The following is an 18,730-nucleotide window of genomic DNA, read 5'->3' on the forward strand; positions in this document are numbered from 1 at the left end:
GTTATGAAACGTCAGCATTTGTAGTATCCCCGCTTGAGTAAGAAGGTTCTAAGAACAGGGTTTTCAGAAAATAGAAGCCGCTTAGTGTTTGTCAGCTTTTACTCAACTGCCTCTTATGCAATCTCACAGCCAGCAGAAAAATTACAAAAATGAGTGTAATGCTGACTTTTGAATGTGTTTTCCTGTGCTCTCTGCATATCTGAATTGCCAAGACATTTCTTTTAAAAAGCCATATACCTGCCATTTCCATCATTATATTTACGAAAAATACCTAGGTTAATTTTCCAGAACCAGCTCTTCTTTCTATATTCCTTATCAGGCAAGATAACACTGACTTATTTCAACACAAATGTATGGTTCTGTATATGCTCAAGGCCTGATTTTTATACAAGTAAGGTAGATACTCACACGCAAGAACTATGGTCTGTTTTGTATTTATTTTTCAGTCATAATCAGATTTTTACTCTACCATTGTCTATTTCACAATTCACTACAAATAAACACTTTTTTTTCAAAGCAAATGTATAACATTTCATATAACCTTTGGAGTTTTAATTTTTGGATATATGAGCCTCATCTTATGTTTTTCATTCTTATTGGCAATCACTTTGTGAACGATCATATGATAATGAACAAAAACAGTGAGTCGTGTAAGTACATTTTAAATTGAATAGTGTGAATTGTGTGACTTTCTGACAGTAAAAATAGAAAGATATCAATAAAAATGTGAATATTGTCAGTACAGCAGTGTTTCTGGAACCTGCCATCTATTCTGTAGCAACTAGGCATGGTGTTTCTCATCTCTGCTTCAGTTTCAGATCAGCTCTGTAGTAATGTGGAATGAAATCAGTTAAAAACTCTACGGGTTTCCTCTTTGCTGTCTTGAACTTTGACCAAACATTAATACAGTGAGCAGAAACCATCATCAGTTCAGAACCACTATTTAGAACTTTCCGAAGCTGCATGCAGTTACAGGAGGACATTAAGCTTGTGATAGGGTATGTATACTGTTACAATGTTAAGGGAGAGAAAAAATTCCTCTTTTCTTCTATGCTCGACTAGTCCTTTTATAATCGGAGGTAAAAAGTTGCTAAAATCAGAGGGTTTCTCTCTGCTAGAGAGAGAAGTGGGGGCCTATAGTAGGAGCACAGTAGGAAGTAGCCTGAGGAAAAATATCACAGCCCCTGTAGAGGGACTGGGGGGAGGGGGGACGGCTCACACTCCCTGGGGAGACTGAATTCTCTGAGCAGGGGGGGATTTGGTGTCAGACCCTGTAGTTGATAGAATTGGAGGTGAAGAGAGAGAACATAGAGAGAAGAGAGGGTGCTCTTTAGCCCTCCCTCTCACTCCAGGCTTGTTAGGAATGCAATCCCTTCTAACAGCAACATGGATCCAGCAGACCTATAAAGGTAGATACTAAGATGAAAGAGCTTCTGTGCTAAGATTAACAAGAATTAGAGCAGTATGTGGTGGTTTAAAGAGTAGTAATTCTGGCTGCAAGCCTGGATGTTGTCTCTGTATTAGGACTACTATGTCAGAAAGAGTCCCCAGGCTGCAGTACAACAATCCTACTGTAGAATGCCATTGGCTAAATTTCATGGAAATTTAATGGCTTTGATGAAAACCTCTAACGGTGGGAGCTGCGCTCTGACAACCAGGTCCAAGCCTGTGAGCAGAAAGGAAGAGTCTAAGTAGGGAATTGGGATGCTGAGTGTAGAGCTAGAGTCTGCTGACACCCTGAGGCTCCTTTTGGCTTTATTAGAATCCCTGCTTAAAAATTAAGGTGGCAAATGAAGATTGTAGATCTGTGCTGGCAGATATTACCACATTTAATTACCAGGTTTAATTTCTCCTTTGTCAGCATTGGTTAGATTAGCTGGCAGTAACAAATCACAGAGGAGAACGGCCTGAAAAGATAATTAAAGCTTGAAGGATCATTCTTGCAAATAGATACTGGATCTTAAAGTCAAGTCAAATTGTGAACTTGTATAAAAAAATAATTGAATTCTCAATATCAGTATTGGGCGGACATGGAAATGTTTACTATTCCTTGAAAGATAAAGACATTTCTAAGACTATTTGCAGAGACTGCTTTGAACTCAATACATATGCTTTAATACCATTAAATACGGCTCTACTAGCAAAGTCACAGGTAGACACTGTATTCTCTGTGGCTTAGAGTTCCTTCTTTTTGTAAATAATAAAATGTTGGACTGTGAGAGCTGGATTTGAAATGTAAACTGCAAACAGGATGAAGTCCAAATTGCAAATACTAGTCAGATTTTAACTCTTTTAAATCAGTCAGGTATGAATTCTCAATATAGTGTTCTTAAGCAAGAGATGGACAATGCTTTATTCCTTTTTCAGATTAGAAATCATATATGAACATAGAGATTGTTATGAATTTCTCTTCTATTTGCCATATTATCTGCTAGTCATGTTCACACTTAGTGTTTCTGTGGCACGAAAACAAGTAATTAGAAAATAATTCATATAATTTAATGATTTTATTTCCTTTCATGGAGTCTAGCAGCTAAGAGGATCTGAATAAGATTTCTGTGAAAAACTTCTGAGCATGGGAATCTCATAGTTTATCATCATATGAGTGTGCTGAAATGTGAGTATTAGTATAGACTGGTTTTGTTTTAAAATGTAGGATATGCTTAGAAAAACAGAGTGCTAGAGATGAGTTGGCAGCTTGCCTGGTGCAAATCTGAAAAGCAGCAATGGCAATAGAACATTTTCCATGTGACAGATAGCTACTGTCTTCAAAGGTTCATTCCATTTCCTCTCTAAGAATAAAACAACTGTGAAAACAAGTAATTTTTTAGTTAAACACAGAGAATTTACAAGGACATTAAACTGATCCCAGGGGCCTGTGTTCTATATTTACAGCAGGTGGTTCCCAACCACCATACACAAGATTTTTGTGGCCATATATATAGGACTGGTAATCAGCTGGTTATTGCCCAAACAGTCTTGTTTCAACTAAATAGTGCTGTTCAACATCTTTGTCGGAGACATGGACAGTGGGATAGAGTGCACCCTCAGCAAGTTTGCCGACGACACCAAGCTCGGTGGCGCGGTCAACACGCTGGAGGGAAGGGATGCCATCCAGAGGGACCTGGACAGGCTTGAGAGATGGGCTTGTGCAAATTGCATGAAGTTCAACTAGGCCTAGTGCAGGGTCCTGCACCTGGGACGTGGCAATCCCAGGCACAAATACAGGTTGGGCGGAGAATGGCTGGAGAGCAGCCCTGAGGAGAAGGACTTGGGGGTGTTGGTGGATGAGAAGCTCAACATGAGCCGGCAATGCGCACTGGCAGCCCAGAAAGCCAACCGCATCCTGGGCTGCATCAAGAGAAGTGTGGCCAGCAGGTCGCGGGAGGTGATTCTACCCCTCTACTCTGTGCTTGTGAGACCCCACCTGGAGTACTGTGTCCAGCTTTGGAGTCCTCAACACAGGAAGGACATGGACCTGTTGGAATGGGTCCAGCGGAGGGCCACGAGGATGATCAGAGGGATGGAGCACCTCCCCTATGAAGACAGGCTGAGAGAGCTGGGGTTGTTCAGCCTGGAGAAGAGAAGGCTCCGGGGAGACCTCATAGCAGCCTTCCAGTATCTGAAGGGAGCCTACAGGAGAGCTGGAGAGGGACTCTTTGCCAGGAGATGTAGTGACAGGACAAGGTTTTAAATTGGTTTTAAAATGGAAGAGGGGAGATTTAGATTAGATATTAGGAGGAAATTCTTTACTGTGAGGGTGGTGAAGCACTGGAACAGGTTGCCCAGGGAAGCTGTGGATGCCCCATCCCTGGAAGTGTTCATAGGCCAGGCTGGATGGGGCTTTGAGCAACCTGCTCTAGTGGAGGTGTCCCTGCCCATGGCAGGGGGGTTGGAACTCGATGATCTTTAAGGTCCCTTCCAACTCTAACCATTCTATGATTCTATGAAATAAAAAAGGAGCACATAGGGTGTAGCATATTAAGAGAAACTGATTGTGTATTCCAAATATAAAGTAGCTTGGTTAAACTACGCTTAATATCTATTCCAGGAATGATACTCCAGACTATGAGAGGTTGTCTTTAAAGGACATACAATCTCTGATGTTATGAAACTGCATTTCTTTCTTTTGTTTTGTTTTTCCAAGAGCATGTTTTCAATTTGTAAATCTCAGTTTGGTGAACTCAAATTATTTGACCCAGTTTATGATGCTACAGTAATATAAATAAATGAGAACATGGTTTCCACAGCCTGAGTACTACTGACGTGGCAGTGCAGGGTTCAGTGTATTAGACATCTGGAAATAACAAAACAGTGCAACCAAAGGCATTTTACTTTCCACTTGGAAAATCCTTAATTGGACAGTAAAAGATCATCTAAAGTACTTAGGTTATGTCTTTTATTTGGTTTGGGTTTTGTTTTTTTGGTTGGGTTTTTTTTTTTTTTTCTGTAAATTCTGGCATGTATTTAAACTTTATAATCAGTCATGTTTCATTAACATGGAAAAACATTTTGGCTTTATTTCTGGTCTCTGTTAGGGAACATATTTATGAAAAAATACTCTAACACTGCATTGTATTGATGCTGCACTACAAAACACATAGCAGGTTTATGTGCATTGTAGAGTACTCCAAGTTGCAAGTAGGAAACTTTGATGCATAGCTTGACTCTAAATTTTAGTTGGTTACATGCAGCAGTTTCCATAAGTCTTTCCAATTATTTAAGGATCACTAATGCACAATTTACATGCAGTTATTTAAACTACCATCTCAAGAACTCTTGCTTGAAATCTACTATGTTGGGTGTTCTGCAAATGGTGGCAGCGTGGTCATTGACATGAAGAGGCTGCAACCTGAAAAGCATGATACCCTGGAATTCTGATGCATGCCCTCTGGTGGGTTAAAGCAGAGTGCACTGGTCCACCACCGGTGCACAATGTGGCATGAAGTACAAAGTTGTATGAAGTTTCTGAGACACAAGGAATATCTGCTTTTCCCTCCTCCCCATCTGATATATAAAAGATGAAATACTAAAACATTAAATGCAGCAACACAGTAAAGTTCCCTTTAGCCTCACCCTAATCTCTTGTAGATTCCCTTGAACAGAATCTGAGGTGGTTTTAATGGAAATATTAGCTTATTGGGATGCAGAGCTCTACATGAAGTCAACATTGTAGTGAGCAAGGAAGTAAGAATGAAAAGTGAAATGAAACTGGGCCTATAGTTTAACTTGTACATGACCGTTTTGAAGACAAGAAAGAAGAAGTAATGGCAGACGATTAAAATTCAAGATCTCCCTATGGCTGCTTGTTTTGAATCTTCAAGCTGACAATTCTTTTCATGAAGGTTCAAACTATCAATTACATGAAATTCATCATGTAAATGCCCAGTTTCATTTGGAAACTGTTCAGTGACTGGTCTGTGTAGAGCTGGTTAGTTTTTCTGCTTACTTAGTGTACTGTCTAAGCCCACAGGTAGTCTAATAAGCATGGGCTCTCATTCTTCCTGACCAAGGTTGCTGGATGATCCAATAAAAGAGGCACTCCTGACTTGTCCTGATCTTCAGAGCAACTTGTGATCCTGTTTTGTACAAATCATCCAGAAATATCAGTGACAACAGGTACTGCCTTTTATCAGCCCTTACCTTTAATAGAAACCTAAATAGGTACTAGCAGCTCCTTGTGACTCCTGTGGTCAGACAACCCTGCTGGATCTGTAAGGCACCAGACTCCATTCAGGCTTATATAAAGCCAGGAGAGAAAGCATATGTCCTTTAGAAGATTTGTGTGTATGTGTGTGTACACATGGCATTGCATATATTCTGATCCTTTAACAAGTATTTTCTGGGAACCTTCCCTGTAGCCCTTGTTCTCTCTCATCTACAGTTTGTCACGGTGCCTGTAAAAAATGTAGAGACAGAAGTATTTGTTATATGGGGTTATAAAACAAGGTGAAGTTCATGGAATCATAGATGACCTCTGGAGCTCATCCAGTCCAGTTCCCTGCTAACAGCACATATAATTAGATCAGGTTGCGTGGAAAACTTCTATTTGAGTTCTGAACACTTCCACATATAAAGGCCCCACAAACTCTCTGTTCAGACGTGTACAGGCAACACCTTTGTGTTCCTCTCAAATACCCTGTTGCTGCTTCCACCTTCTGGCTTCTGTGTTTGAGCTCACTCAGGAGCTTCACGTTCACCCATGCTGGCCTGCTCTCTGCCATGCTTGCCTCGCTTCCTGTTCTTTGGAATGGATAAGCACAATGTATGCATTTTGGGGTATTTGTCTAGATTCTAAAGCTCTCTGATGACTGCCTTTCTTATTGTGTGTTTTTAATAGCAATTATTACACCAGAGCAGGGACCAAGGCCTGAGGGCATTACTACATTTCACCCACAAGAACTCTACTTTTCTAAGAACTGATTACTCCCCTTTCTGGAGAAAAGTCTGGCTCTGGATAGTATATACTAAATCTTTGATTAAGAAAAAACCCCTCCAGGTTCATTGCAGGGCAATTATTTGTTGCAAAAGTAGTGACATCATCCAGGTTATGGAACTCCAGACCAACAGCACACAATAACATCATTTTTCCTTGTAAAGTCAAGTTTCTGCAGCAAGTCTCTAATGCATAGGGAAATACATACGAGCTTTTCCTGTCATAATAGTAAATTGAATGACTTTTCCAGGAATGAAACAGGAGGATAGGACTGTTCTCTGAAAACAAAGAATCCTTAGAACTTCTTCATATAATTTTATTTTTCCCTATTTCCAAAGCTGAAAAGTGACTGAAGAGTAATGTGACAATGACAAAAAAATAAGCCCATGCCATACAAAATATCCACCCTGTACAAGTTAGATTCTTCAAATAAGTACTAGAATTGCAATATGGTGGGTTTTTTCTGAATATCTGCCTAAAGGAGGAATTTAAGGCAGGGTCCATTGTCCACAGTATAGGCTCAAATGCACTGGAAATTCAAATCCCTATTCCTGAGCAATGACAATGATGCTTCTTTTTTCTGTTTCAATTTACCAAAAAAATCAGCGGAGAGAGATCACAGAATTACAGAATCATTGAGGTTGGAAGGGAACTCTTGAGATCATGTACTCAAGCAGGGTCAGCCAGAGCATGTTGTCCAGGACCATGTCCTGTTGTGTTCTGAATATCTCCATGCACGGAGACTCCACAGCCTTTCTGGGCAACATACACCAGTGGTCAACCACCATCACAGTAAAAAAGTGTTTTCCTGTATTTGTGCTTGGGAGTGCCCCAACCCACGTGCAAGACCTTGCACTTGGCCTTGTTGAGCTTCATGAGGTTTGCACTGGCATCAACTTCAAGTTTATGTTAAATCACCTATATGTAGGAGGTTATTTTGGCTATAAGATCTAGGGCAATGCCTTCTTGAAACTGGCCACTCAACAGTCATGAATGTAAGAGTCAAGGGACAAGGTAGAGATTGCTTTCAGTAAGAAGCTAGTCTAGTAGATAGGACATGGTTCTGCTGGACTTCTGGCTGAAGACTGCCTAAAACCAGATGACATGATAAGCCATGTCATGACAAGAAGGCCTGAATGAATCTTTTAAAAAAATGGTAGGAAACAATACTCTCTGAGCTGGCACTACAACATAGCTGGATTTTGAGAAATACAGTTCTAAACCACAGTAGGTGATTTCATTCCCAGTAATAGACAGAATTAGGTTTTGTAACACCATATCTTAAACCAAAAGCAAAGAGAGTGAACTCAAACTATGTGTTCCCTACAGAGAAAAAGTATAATTGGCTTCTGATGATAAGACAAAAATATTATTGGACTAAGTCAAATAATGATTCAGTTACTGAATCACTGTTCAAACTTAGGGAGAAATTTATGTGCATAAAAAGTTCTAATATGCAACATTCCTATGATGGTAGTTAGAATGTCCGCCACACCAGAAAGTTGATGAATGGGTGAGAGGCCTAATTACAGAATTCCCATAGATGAAAGATATTCAAGAGCAAGACTGTAAAGATGACATCAGTAGAATTAAAAATATACTTGCATTAGAATAGGGGGGGGGAAGGAAAAGAGAACACTGCCATCATCGACAATCTTCCCTGCTTATAGATGCTTTTGAAACTTGAAGAGCCTCCTAAAGGAGAAAGTTAAAACTTACACCAGTTCATCAGACATTTAGGAAACAACTGTTCAAAGGCTCTGCACCTCTCTAAGAACCCTGACAAGCTGCTTCACGTTCCTGTGATATAAATGAGACTGATGTGATGCAGAAGGTGAGAATGAATGCTATTTGCTAGCATTTTGCTAGTCTGAAACAAGATATGAGTACTGTAAAGAAACCCTAACCTAGGTACCATGGAATACTTGGGCATGATTTTTGAGAAACGAGGCTAATTTTCTGTTGACTCTGTAGTTTATGGAATTTAGATGTGCAACACAGTCCCAGACAAGTACATTTTGAAAGATAGATAACATCTGCTTTGAACTTGCTAGATACTGCAAAATAGACTATAGGCATAAAGCAGGAATGTTTAATGACATCCTCTTTCCTTGGCAGGATTATTTCCATTACTGAAAACATGCTCCAGCTGCAGATAAAGTGCATGGCTTCTCTTCTCTTTGAATTGTTTTGAAATTTAAGAGAAGACTCCAATAAAAAACAAAGGTTGAAGTCCTGTTGCAATGAAGAAAATTGATCAAAATGCAAACTCTAGTGACTCGGCTTGATCATTTGTAGCTTTATGCTTAAAAGCAACTTTCAGGAGAAACATACTAAAGATACAAATAATAGAACAAATAATACAAAATAAACAACATGCGAAGCAAACTCCAAATGTAAGATCGGCTTCAGGAAGTTCCTAAATGTCAAACTCCCGCAAGGTGAGAAGATATGAGGGAGAAGTCACTCTTCAACAGCTCTCATCTCACACTGATTCCTGGTGCTTCTGAAACACCCTCTGCGGGCAAAGTCAAAGATGTGATATCAGGCTGGGTATCTCTCTGTGCACGGGGTCTGGTGCTCAGCGCATAATAGAGAGAGATTTTCTTTCTTGAAGCAGGGGGAAAGACCTCTTTTTCACAAAGATGAATTAAATTTCAAAAAGAGAAGTAAGTAGCAATGCTGCTAAGCACTTCTGTGGAATAAGTGAAATTCCTGACCTGAAAATATCAATAAGTAAGATACTGTGGACATAAGAAGAACACATACTTGTGAGGGAGAAGACAGAGGAAGAGAAAACCAATGGCTTTTTTTTGGCTCTGAAACCAATGAAGGTGGAGAGGGTGGCAAGGGGAAGTGTGCGCACCAAGCTATTTATTCTGAAATGCAAAGGGAAGAGACCAGAGTAGCCAAATCAGCACATTCTGTGGCTTGTCTGAAGCCTGTGAAGGCTTTGGTGGAAGGTTCTTAGCTGATCAAAATAAAAATAAAGTCACTGTGTAAATCTGGCATTTGGCACCAAGAGGAGACTGCAGTGAGTAAGGAAGTTTTGATGTGTGGGTCCTTCTCCTTGTGGGAAAGAAGAATTAATTCACTGAGAATAATTGGGATAAAATAAGGACATGTTCATCACAACATGTAATTAGAATTTTCCCAAGATTAAAACAGAGAACAAAATCATTACTTTTTTGCTCAAAACAGTGATCAGACCAGGTTAGGCCTATCACTTAGTCTTTTATTGCAGAAAAATTATATAGGAAATAGTAAAATAGTTCTATTTTGAGTGACTGCTCCCAGAGTACAAATAAAAACAGGCAGCATTTTTTAAACTTAGCCTTAGTTAGACTAGTAGGAAATAAGATGACTTGGAAAACATTGCAGATAAGAAGTTGCAGAACATGCAAAGGTCAGTCAGTCAGCCCCAACGTAAATTAAGCAAGTTTTCTAAACTTGCATACCTCAGGACAGGATAATACTGCTTATAGCTCATGACTTTGTATGGATCAAGATTATTTTGCCTTAGTGGTAAGTCAGAAAAACAAACAATCTGCATCAGAGTGGTGCTCCTCCAGCACTGAACTTCTGCTTATGCAGAGGTTTTCATCTGCAGGTGCCCTGAACTCCTTGTTGCCTACTTTACGAATTTGTGAACAGTGCTCAAGCTTAACTAATAACCATCTGAGCAGCTTTAATTTTATGCTGGACTCATCACTGGAATTGAAAAAAAAAAAAAAGTTGTTTAAATTTGAAATGCTGAGACTTTTAACTTGGGAGTGTAGTTACTTAGTGCTCCCCATCTCATCAGTGGAAGATGTGCACATCAAGAGCTTGAGCCAGACCTTAAATGGCTCTCAGGAAAATCAAATTGGCTCTGTTGATTACACAGCGAGAAAAGGAAACCTGCACTTCTTACCTAAGCTCCCCTGGAGGGTGCGTGGAGCTTGGGGACAAATCAAGTCCTGGGTGCATGGAGACCTTTAGAAGGAGATTCATTTGCCTACACAGAGGCATCGGAGCCTTGGAAATGATCTGGCACATCACAGGTGTCTCACACAGGTCCCATAGGAGACACTGGCTGCCCTGGAGCTGCAATGGATGCCGGACAGGATACCCAATGTCACCTCGGATGGCTTGAGATGCCTGAGCCCTGCCAAACAGGAGAGATCTGGCTGTATGTAATGAGAGAGAAGAGATTAGAAATAAATTTGATAGTGACACCCTGGCAGGGCAGGCCAGTATGAAACAGGTCTCCATGGGAGTGAATCTGTGCCTCCTGCTGAGGTCTTGCAAGATACAGACCGATGTTACCTGTTCTCTCTTTGATCTCCGCAGTGGTGGTTCATACCAGAAATGCTGCCACAGATGTATTTGGTGTCATGACTGGAGATGAGCTTCCTGCTGGCAATCTGCACTGAGCCATATGTAGTCAGGGAGTTACCAAGATGTTGCACGTACACCAATTCTACTTTTGACTTAGATCCTTTCTAAATACAGCCACTTGGTTTATGTTTACTACGCCTAAACCTAAAGAATAGGAGCTACTTTACAGTTACAAGCAGTGAATCAGACACCTTTCTGGTGACTTCAGCTTTATTTTGCAGCGCTCCCCCTGGAACATGCCCTGCAGTAGCCCCATTACCGACCCAGAAGCCAGCAGGGATAATCCATCGGGCCGGGAGAGCTGCATTGTGGGATTTCTGTTTGCATGGCTGTACAGAGAGCGGGACTTATTTACAAAAGGGTACTGAAAACACGCACACCCCTTTCCAGGCTGGGTATCGATCTGCTACGTGTTCTCATCTATAAAGACAGGCTGCACTTCATTTTGCAGCTCACTGTAAAATGAGTTAAAATTGAGGAAAGAAAGGTATCCTTGGCTTTCAGGGGACGCAGGTTTCACTGACATATTCTATATTCATTGACCAAAAGTTAAGTTCTTACTTTACAACATGCTCTAATAAATCCTTCTTATATAGAACAGTGCAAACAACACTGTGCTGTGCAGTATTGCATGATGATACAACTCATGTAAAGAAGGGAACAGTCCTTTCATTAAAGAAAACTTTTTTTGCTCCATGATTTCAAATTTCAGCTTCATGCGTGTCGAGGTCACACACAGCAGACATACCCAGGTACATATTTAGAATCATAGAATTGTCTAGGTTGGAAGGGACCTTCAAGACCATCTAGTCCAACCATCAACCTAACTCTGATACAAAACCATCACTAAACCATGTCACTAAGCACTATGTCTACACGTCTTTTGAATACCTCCAGGGATGGTGCCTCAACCACTTCCCTGGGCAGCCCATTCCAATGCTTGATAACCCTTTCAGTGTAAAAATTTTTCCTAATATCCAATCTGAACCTCCCCTGGTGCAACTTGAGGCTGCTTCCTCTAGTCCTATCGCCTGTGACTTGGGAGAAGAGACTGACCCCCGCCTCTCTGTACCCTCCTTTCAGGTAGTTGTAGAGAGCAATAAGGTCTCCCCTCAGCCTCCTCTTCTCTAGACTGAACAACCCCAGCTCCCTCAGCCTCTCCTCATAAGGCTTGTTCTCCAGACCCCTCACCAGCTTTGTTGCCCTTCTCTGGACCCGCTCCAGCACCTCAATGTCTTTTTTGTGGTAAGGGGCCCAAAACTGGACACAGTACTCCAGGTACTGCATTTCTAATGCAGTACCTCGGTGAGAGAGGAGTCTGGTCAGACCAGTATAAAGCAGACTTGAAGGCATTTATTTATTTTCCATGTGCTTTTCTCCATTGCCTCAGCTTTTCCCCAGCCTCACGTGGTCTGGCATTTTTGGTTTTTATTTCTGCAGAAGCCTGTCCGTGGCAGGTGGTTTGCAGACAAGACTGCGTTACAAAAACAAGCCCTCAGAAGCAAATACCAGGCTCGGCTTCCAGGCCAGCAAAGCTCTGTTACAAAAAACGTTCAGAACTTAAGAGTTTTTCCAGGTACACCTCTTTCTTCTGTCAACTACAGAAGGCTGCCAAGTGCCCAAACTCCGCTCGGCTTCAGCCCCGGCGGTGTGACGGGAGGGAAGGTTTTGACGCCGAGGTTTCACGACTTGGTCAAAACAGGCGGAAGGGCCCGGCTCGGGTGGCGGGGTGGCCCCAGCCCTCTCCCACCGCGCAGCCCGGCCTCCGGGGCTTAACCACCGCCCCCCGGCAAGCCCTGGATACCCGCGGCGGGCGCTCCCTCACGCCCGGCCGAGCACCCGCACCCCGCCGCGCGCCGCTGAGAGTGCGGGGGGTGTGTGTGTGGGGTTGATGTGGGGGGGCGGGCTGCGTAGTCGCCCTGGTAACGCGTGTGCCGCGGGGCTGGCCCGCAGGGGGCGCCCAAGCGCCAGGCGCAGCGCGGTTTGCTCCCGGTCGCCGGGCCCTGCCCTGGGACAGGCCGTTCCTCACAGCCCGGGCTCCGCTTTTAATTTTGTTGGGTTTGGCTTCTTTTTTTTTTTTTTTTTCTGATCTGATGTCACCTGTTACCTACCAGCATGGTATCAGCCCGGGACGTACGGTGGCAGGAGGCACGGCCTGTGCTGGGCTCCCCTCACAGCCCAGGGCCGAAGTCACTGGTGTTTGTGTTCCGTGAGGTAACCCCCAGAGCTCCGTGGGAGCTTCCACGCATTTCCTTTTGTTTTATATTGTATATTCTTATATTTACCCTGTGCTGTGCCGTGGAATGCCTTAGAGGGTATTTTATATTTACCACTATGGAAGAGGGGCTCATGGTGACAAATCTCCCCTCTTTTATAAAAGTAACCGCACTGCGTTCTCAGCAGCTGATAGAGCACAGGCACCGACTGTTCAACAGTAAAACAGAAAGTACGAGTGTAATTGCACTGGACATTTCCAGGGTGTTTGAACTGTGGTAACCAAAGTCACTGAGGCACCTTCACAAGGTCCATCTGCAGGGTGGGGTGGAGGCAGCTGTGGCCACCACCTGCTTCTGGGAGGGCGATGGATCTTGGGGGCAAGTGATGGGGTGCCTGGGAAAAAAATCACGATCCGGTCTCGATAGGCAATCTGACAGATGAAAGCAGACACTCCCAAGAAAACAATAAAGTCACTTCCAAACTTTATGGTAGCCCAAGCAAAACCCCCGGTGGTGAGGCAGAGGGAGGAATGGGAAGCGATGCAGTTCGGTAGCCTCAATGTTCACACGATTTACCCTCTTCCACTCGTGGTGGTCATGGCTATTGTTGGCAGTTCTGAAATGAGTTATTAGATAAAAAAAATGGCACAAGAAAAACTCAGTCAAACAGCTCTAGGTATTTTCTTACCAGACGGTGTGGAGAGCCCTGATGTGGGATGTGACGCCTGTGTGCTGTGAATAAGGGTGCACCTTTCTGTGTGTGCTGACTTCTCCCTGCAGGCAAGCCTTACAGCCTGACGCTGTTAACTGCAGCGGCAATCAGGTTAGTTGGCACGACTGAGAGTCATCTCTGTTTCTGATGTATTTAACTGTGTCATTTCCCATAAAACAACACACGGACACATTATTCTGAGACACCAATCCCTGAATCTTGGTTAATATTATAGTACGGTTCATGTTGGCAGCACTAGGCTTATGCAAAACCTTTTGTAAGTTTTCACTGGCTAGGAATTTAGGAAAAAGCTAATAAGGTTGTTTTTGCCTTTGAACTGCAAATCAAGAAATAGTTTAATTGCCAGTGCCAGCAGAGATCACTGTTAGGAAGTTGTTTCATGAATGTTTTGAATAGTGCAAGCGTGAGTTTATGAATGGACACAAGAAGACATCTTTCCAACTTTCCTCCTTAACCTTTCTTGCAGATTGTAATTTCATATTTTCTTTCAACACTCAGTTGACAACAAACTTCTGACAAAGTTGTTAAACTGAACCAGGGGTGGGGGAACTATGAGATATAGAGGAAAATGTAGTAGTTGTTTGCAGGTCTCAACTTTTTTAAGGTATGTAGCTGCAGATAAAGAGTGTCAAAACTAAATTAATTTTCTACACTGAGCAGATATAAAATAGAAGTTATTTTTTCTTCTATGTTTTTTTGGTTGCAAAAGTAAATACATGAGTTATGAAACAGACACATAAGTACAAAACTAAGTATCTAAAAAACAAGGCTTCATTTTTTACGTCTCCTGCTTATAACAACAGATTAATTTTTATGTTTGCAGATATTTTTGCCTCATAATATTCAGTAAAGTCCTGCATTATTGCTAGGTTAAGGATTTTGCAAACCTTTCTAGTGCTCTGATTTAATTCTGATCCAACCACATAGATTGATAGTCCACTAAAATGCTGATAAATGAACAGAACAGAATTCAGCAGACCAGAGTACAAAAGCTGAAAGGGCCAAGTAATACAAAAGAATATTTTGATACAAAGCCTGTTAGATATTACAATTTTAATAACCTTTTTCTTACTAGAAAATTGCAATCAGAAGAAAAAGCACACTCTATTTTCTAGTAGAGTATTTAAAGGAATACAGCTATGTAATTTTTCAGATTTTCCTCTACATTCTTTTGCTAATATCTTTTTAGATGCTTAAACAATTTGTCTCCACTTCTTTTCTGTCCTTTTAAATTAATAATTAAAAGGCAGAAGCAGAAATAACTCCATTCTAACAAAAATGGATGATTTATTCATGCTTATCATTCTAAACCACCTTTTATTTAGAGGATTTAAAAAAGAAAATCACGTGTGACCTATCATACAAATCACTGCTTTGCCATGGTGTATATTAAACAATCACCTTAATTCCAAGTGAGGTACAGATACCATCAAGGTGAAATAAACCAGTCTGCTCAGTAGCCTGATCCTGGCTTTGGTAATTCAAGGAAAGCAGCACCCAATTTACACCCGGCAGCTCACCAGAGCATTTTACAACAGCTCGGCTCTGGCACTGAGTATTAGCAAATACTACGGGGTTTCAAATGTGTTCAGCAGGGATGGGTCTTATGAGGGAGAGCACCTCCTGGGCTGTCTTTATGCTCCCCCCGCTTTAGAAACATTGGTGTGTGCAAACCCTTCTGCAATGGCATAGCCTCTATGTACAAAGAATAACTATTACAGTGGGAATACTGAACTGGTGCAGTGAAATACTGGTGTTTAGTGGCCTAGGAGGTGCTGGTGAGTAGTCTAGGAGGTTTAGTGGTCTAGGAGGAAAGCCGGCACTGTCATTAGAGAGTGCTTCATGGGCTACATGGAAGCTGTCAGTTCTGTGCTGGGATGGCTCTGACATATACGGCACAAAATTCTGGGGGTTTCGGTAGGTGGGCACAATACTCTGTCTTGTTTGGCATTGAGGTTAGTGCTCAAATTAATCTAAAATGAACAGTCACATCTTTAATGACAGCAAATAGATGGAAGCTTGGCTTATCAATAGGCTGGGCAGGAAAAATGTATCAAAATTGCTGTATGAAAGAAAAAGTAGATTCTGAGTCTTCGGGCAAAATTTTCAGATTTTCCATTTTTTTTGACGAAAAGTCACAGTTTTATTTTGGGGGAGACATCTTCCTCTGTGCTCCTCACATGTGATTGAATAGACGGGCATCATGGGAGCCTGCAGATCCCCACAAGGCTGCTACCCTGCTGTCTTGGTGCTGGCCTGGTGGGCTTGGGCAGCCCAAGCTCCAGAAGGACATGAGTGGGTACAAAGTGAGGCCATGACTGGGCTGCAACCTGCGGTCTCTGAGCCACCGGGTGACTGAACCCTGGTCTCTGAGCTGCTGAGCCCTGGCTGGCTGCTGTCAAACTGCTGTGGGTCCAGGGGTGGCTTTGCTGTTGGGTCTGGCTTTGTGGAAGGAGTTTCACTCCCAGCTGAGAAATTCCCCATGGTTTGTCCAGATCCAGACATTAATGAAGGGCATGTTGGGGTAGGCTGTGCTTAATCCACCTCCAAACACAGGAAATTCTTGGGCTTTTTTATTTATAACCTTTTTAGTTTGGAACTCCTCTTATTTTAAAAATCAGTCTGGATTTAATCATGTGCACCTCTTTATCACTTTGTTTTCTTCTCAAGAAATTTCTTTTCCTTTGGAGGTTTCTCTCACTCTTACAACCATGCAAAAGTTTCCAGCACCACATGCCAAGCTGCCTGTATAGACCAGCAAGGTCCCTTCTGTAGGGCAGTCAAGCTGCAGTTTTGGGGGGCTTCAAAGTGAAGGAGAGTCCATAAGCCAACTGAAAGGAGTAAAAATCAGTAACCTAATCCCATTCTCCCATTTAATACCATATCACTGTCTTCAGATGAAAGATGACTGTGGTCAGAACATTTAGGGAGAATTGTGTTTGTAAGAACTAGAGAGAGATCTCCTTCCAGGTTGTCCACTGGACTAAGCTGGGTAAGTTCAGGAGGTAAAAACAGTCCGTTCTTAGCCACAACAGGATTAAAAAATGCTATCGAAAACACAAAACTGAAAGGAAACAGAGAAATAGTAATTAAATTTACATTTTGTCTATGTAAATCCCCAGTAAGTCCATTTTTTGCAAATGCTAGATATTTTTTTAATGAGAGGTTTTCTCAGAAGTGATCCCAGTTAGCCTCTCAACTCCTCTTAGCGTCTTTCCCACTGACCTGTGATTATGGAGAGGATTTATGGCTGTTTTGTGCTGGCATGAGAGGGGGCATTCCATCAGTTTATATTCCCATGCAATACTTATTTTGACTATCAAAGAAAAAGTCAGGGTTTATAAAACCATCTCCATTGAATTATTTTGTTTTCAGCAGTGTCCATCCCCAACACACACCTGGAGTGGGACGTGGGGCTGAGGCTCTGCAAAGGGGCATCCATCTCTGACCTCAAAAGTGATTGTCCTCTGCTGTGGTGGGCTGAGGAGCACCTGCAACATCCTCAGGCCTAGCAATAAGTAATCATTTGTGGGCAAAGTTTTAAGATATCAAGCTGGAGGATGTGGGTGAGAACAATCTCAAAGTACAGATTGATAGGATATTAATACCTAAATTGAAGTTAATTTTTTTAAGAGAATAAAAGAAATGGGTTCAGCCTCAGGACTTGTTTTCCGTACCACTAAGAAAACTGGATGCGAATATGAAATACATTAGAACTGACAGATAAATAGTAAAAAAGAGCTAGTTCAAAAAACTTTGTCTCGTATTTATTTTGCTCTAACTGCGGGTGGAAATTTAGTCATGTTTCTTCAGTTTAATTTCTGTGACAAATGTGATTTAGCCAAAGCCTGCAGCCAGCTGCATTGAGAATGTAACTCCTTGATTTACAAATATAAAAATTCCTTGGAGATATCTATAAATATAACTTTTTAATGTTATTGTCTTGAGACAAAATATCTATGCTTTTAGATGTCAATCTATCCTACTCACTGTTAATTTCTCTGATTAAGCTAAGCTTTTCTCTTTGTCTTCAGTGTGGCAAAAAAATAAGGGGTGTAAATTTGTGGTGTGACAATTTTTGAGTCTTTTTGCTGCATTGCAGTTACAACCCCAATCTCCTAAAATGAAATAGAAACCTGAGTGAAATTAAGAGATTAAACACAGCCAGAGTAAAGCAGAGACAGACTTCTGGTGTCCTCTGGGCTCTGACAGATGAAGGTTGGTACCTGGGAAGATGCTAATTCCTTGCATTGGGTACATCTCTATTGAGAATCTGGGGATACCTGGACTTGTGCACCCTGATTTTCCCTATCTGGGAATAGCCCTGGGAACGGATCTTCCCTCCACACAGCTGGAGCCTCGCTGGGACTGGAGGGTGAGAGCACCTGCACCCTCCAAGGGCTCCTTGGTCCTCCTGCAGCTTGGGCACCCCTACCCAAACAAGCTGCAGGTTGAGTTAATTACGTATTTACCAGAAACAATGATGTCTGGCGTTTTTCTGAAAGCTCAACTCTCAGTTTAGGACCCAAGATTAGGCAATCAAGGCAAAAGATCTTTAGCTGAAATCTGTAATTAAATTTAGTACCAGACATATTGGTGCAAGGTGTTCCTTTGAATTGCATTTATAGAGTGTACTTCAGCTTTGTTAGAAAGTGAAATTCTAATGAATTGAATTAACTGTGATTAAGCTCTTTCACAGAAGTAACTATACAATAATTTTAAACCTAAAAGGCTGTATGTGTGTGTTGACTTTGAAGAATGTATATGACAAACTTTGATTTGGTGAGTTTGTGGATAACTTCTAAAGTGTTACTTGGAGAAAGCCTCTGGTTAATTTATCTTCTGAGCCATAATGAAAGAACATTTAAAAGGGTAGGAAAATTCCACAGGTAATTCAGAGACAATCAAATATAGTTTTATTGAGTAGTTGATGCTGTTCATTATAAAACCTCTGTCTTTTCCTCT

The sequence above is a fragment of the Numenius arquata genome, chromosome 1, assembly GCF_964106895.1.
Source record: "Numenius arquata chromosome 1, bNumArq3.hap1.1, whole genome shotgun sequence".
Lineage (NCBI taxonomy): Eukaryota > Metazoa > Chordata > Aves > Charadriiformes > Scolopacidae > Numenius > Numenius arquata.